The sequence below is a fragment of the Rhinolophus hipposideros genome (assembly GCF_964194185.1).
Source record: "Rhinolophus hipposideros genome assembly, chromosome: 8".
Classification (NCBI taxonomy): Eukaryota; Metazoa; Chordata; class Mammalia; order Chiroptera; family Rhinolophidae; genus Rhinolophus; species Rhinolophus hipposideros.
The window spans coordinates 21,690,018-21,694,350 of record NC_138054.1 but is presented as its reverse complement, the minus strand read 5'-3'; positions in this window follow the sequence as shown (position 1 = coordinate 21,694,350).

The following is a 4,333-nucleotide window of genomic DNA, read 5'->3' as shown; positions in this document are numbered from 1 at the left end:
GCCATGTCTCCAAGAAGAGGCATGTTGCAGCATAAGGCTTCCACATATGAATTTTGGACAATTTAGTCTATGGCAGGCAACTCAACATCGAAATTAGAAACCAGAAGATAATGGAGAAACACAGGGGCAACACCTGGCAGATTATAAGTCTTTACAAACAGCAACACTATTCAGAGGAGACTCTGCAGTTACAAAATGTGACATCTGTCCACCATAATTTACATAACAAAGTAACAAAATCTTCATACATAGATTTAATTTTTTATAAAGTGATATAACTCAAGTGAGAGGGCAAGGGGAAGAGAAGAAGGGGAGGTTTAAGAGCTGAAATACTATGTGTCAAGAAAGGAACTCAGTAAAATCTAAAGCAGATTGATCAGGTATAACTTTATAGGTTGTGGCAGATACACTCTAAGGTGACCCCAGTACATCATGCCCTTGCACACGCCCCTCAGGTGAGGGCAGAAACTGTGACTGGTTTCTAGCTAACAAAATATTGCCAAGGTGAAGTGATTTTGCAAATACAGGTAAGGCCCCAAATCAGTTGATTTCAAGGTAAACAAAAAAGGAGATTATCCTTGCTGGACCTGAATTAATCAGGTGAAAGTCTTGAAAAAGATTTTCTGCTGAAAGAAGGAAAAGGGCCAGGCAGAAAAGAACATTGGGTGGCCTTGAGAACGTGAAAGCAGGCCATAACTAACAGCCCGCAAGAAAAGAGGGACCTCAGTCCTACAACTTCAAGGAACTGAATTCAGCCAACAAACACATGAGCTTGGATGATAATTCTGAGCTCAAAAATGGAATACAGTGAAGCTGACATCTTGGTTGCAGCTGTTTGAGGCCTTAACAGATGCTCCTGACCGACAGATACAATGAGCTAAGAAAAGTATGTTTTGTTAAGCCACTAAGTTCACTATGCAGTGGTAGAGTTAAGCCTGGAATGAGTTAAGACTTTGGGAGCTGTTGGGATGGAATGAGTGTATTTTGCATGTGACAAGGACATGAATTTGGGGGATCCAGGGACAGAATGCTCTGGACTAAATGTGTCTACTTTCATTCATATGTTGAAGCCCTAATCCCAATGTGGCTATATTCAGAGATGGGGGTCTCTAACTAAGGAAGTAATTAAGGTTAAATGACATCATAAGGGTGGGGCTCTGGTCCAACTGGATTAGTGTCTTCATAAGAAGAGACACCAGAGAGTTTACTTTCTCTCCATGAGCATGTGCACACCGAGAAAAGGCTATGCGAGAATGAAGCGAGAGGGTGACTGTCTGAGAGCCAGGAAGAGAGTCCTCACCAGAATGTGAACTGACCAGAACCTTGTTCTTAAACCTTTAGCCTCTAGAACTGTGAGACAATAAATATCTGCTATTTAAGCCACTAGTCTACAGTATTTTGTTATGGCAGACAAAGCAGACTAATACACAGTCCAATGCTCCAGTGTGTTTTGTAGTTGAATATAATAATTTTTAAGTTCATTCTAGTTACCTAAATTTAAGAAGTTCTTTTAACACAGAAAATACACTTGCTTCCTGGATGGGAGCAAAGAAAACAACATCTTCCTTAATATAATACATGAGTACAACTTAAAATTGCTATTGCTAGGTGAATACACATGTATTGAGAAAATTAAAAAAAACAGGGAAATGAACACAACAAAGCAATTATCTGATAAGGATGTGTTCTAACAGTTTCATACAAGGATGCTGATTGTAGCATTACTTAAGGTGAAAAATAGAGACAAGCCAAATGTCCAATAATTAGAAGATTAGAAAAATTATGTCAGAGCCATGCAATGAAATATTATGTAGTCATTTAAGGTAATTTTTAGAGAAATAATTAACAGTGTAACAAAACATTAACAATATCATTAAGGGGAAAATATCCCAAAACAGTATAAGCAATACAATTCAAATTGGGAGTGTGTGTGTATTTATGAATGATATGTCAAAATGTCAATCGTTATCATTAAATGGTAGAATTAGAAGTAGTTTTATTTTCTTCTTAGGGTTTTTTTGCATGTGCTAAATATTCTGCAATAAACATTTTGCTATATGTGTATATATATATGTGTATATGTGTGTGTGTGTGTGTGTGTGTGTGTATACACACATACCGGGGGGGTGCCAAAAAAAATGTATACAAGTGGACACTTTGATTAACGCTGTTCAAGCTGTAATCAGAAGTATCTGGACACTGATGGTAACAACTTTGAGCACCTCTTATAATTGCAGAAGTCAAACATGACTTGTATTCATCTTTTGTTATTGGTACATATTGAGTATTACAATTTTAACAGTTTTTTCCTTTCTTAAAATGTGTATACCTTTTTTTGGATATGTGTGTGTGTGTATCACATTATGATTATGATAATTTTGCTCTTATTAGTTCTCAGAGAATTTAACAAGTTGGTTCCTATATTTTAACATAGGAGATAAATCCTGAGTTTGCAGTTCTATCTAGCACACTATTTTCTTCTAATAGATGAGAAATGCCAGTGGGCTCTAAATCTTGCTAAATCTTGCTAATCACAAAAGCAAAAGGAGTGGTGGTCACGAGCGATACAATGGGAAGTGTAGGAATCCATTCTGAGGCTCTGAACAGAAGCTGCAGAGCTTCTGCTGCACTAGGCTGCCCCCCACGTCTTTGCCCCCCACATAGCAAATTCTTCTGCTATGAATTTCCTCATTCCTCCAGGGACCCTAAGGGTTTGGGCAATGCTTTCTTCCCAGGGTTAAATGGAATTCCCAAAGGAGAAGAGAAATGTATACCCCAGCTCTCCTAGCCTTCCTGTCTCACTCATCCCGTCTCTTCCCATTCCTTCTCCAAGTAGCAAAGGACTCACTTCACTGAAAGAAGGTGACACTTGAGTCTCCAAGCAGTGAGTAAACCACCTCTAAGTGGAGAGCTGAGAAGTGTGTAGGCAGAGCCCTCTTAAAGGAAGATGTCCCCAGGAGCTGGTAAAATTGTGAAACCGTAGTGGTAATAATCAACTTGTTTTTAAATTTTCTCTCACCAGTGTTAGCTGAAACTATTTCAATAACCACAGATTTGACTCATCAACTCACAAAATTATCAAAAATGTTGATACTATTTTGATAACCATTAAAAACCAATTAGCCTATTAACAAAGGAAGGTAAATGGTGTAGACAATAATTGATAAGCCTGCAGTCAATTGGAAGTGATTTTTTTTTAATCTCACAAATAAGGAAAGTAGATATACTATAATCAGTGTTATTCTAAACTTCTGTGTGATATCTTTCTCTAGACTTTCTCACTTACCAGTGTCCCCATACCGACCACATTTGGGACTATCTCTTTCCAATCCACCTGGAGACCAGGAATCCTACCATGGAAATGCCTGCAAATAATTCAAGTGACCGGGATGTGGGAGTGATCAGTGTATCGCATCTCAGGTGCCTCAGGGAGCTATTCAGATAACCCTGGTGAGTAGGGTGATCTTCTCTCCTCACACCCATTTCCCACTCAACTCCTCCTCTCGCTCTCTGACCCCCAATCACCTCTTACAAAGCAGCAACCTTAATTAAACTTGGAGCACCTGTTCTCAGACATAGGATGGAAAATTGCATTGAGTTTCAGAAAAAATGGTTATGGGCAGTTCTTTAGCAAGCTCTGCCCTCACTCCAGTCTAAATCACAGCGGCATATATTATTGCAGTCTCTCAAGGTGGGGGGTGAAGGGCATGCCCTCTCTCAGAAGAAGGCCTCAGAATGCAGAGACTGGACATGTATAGCTGGCAAAGCACATTGAATTGATCTAATGTTTATTGACAAAAATCTCCAAAATCAAAGTTCAATAAAATTGGTTTAGCTGGTAGGGATACACAGATGATAAAGTAAAAAGGTATTATATGAGTTTGAAAAGGTTGAGAAGCACAGCAGCATTGTAACTCAAATTAAACAAAAGAAAATCTAATAAGAACTCAGAGGGAATAAAATCATAACACTCAGCAAGCAAGCATTTGATCAGCAATGTTGTAAAACCTTCAGTAATACCACTGAGTATAAGAGCGCCAGGTGATATCCTCACAGCTCCTTCGTTCTTAACACACCTTGAGACATCTTTTCTCTAGGGACTCAGCAGGGCTGAGGTCACTTTTTTTGAACATGGAAAAATAGCCTGAGTTGTGTTATGGGTTGAACTGTGTCCTCCAAAAAGATATGTTGAAGTGCTAACTCCCACTACCTCAGAATGGGAACTTCTTTGGAAAAAGGGTGTTTGCAGACGTCATTAGTTAGGGTAGGATGAGGTCATACTGGTGTAGCCTGGGCCCTTCATCCTACATGACTGGTGCCCTTGAAAGAAGAA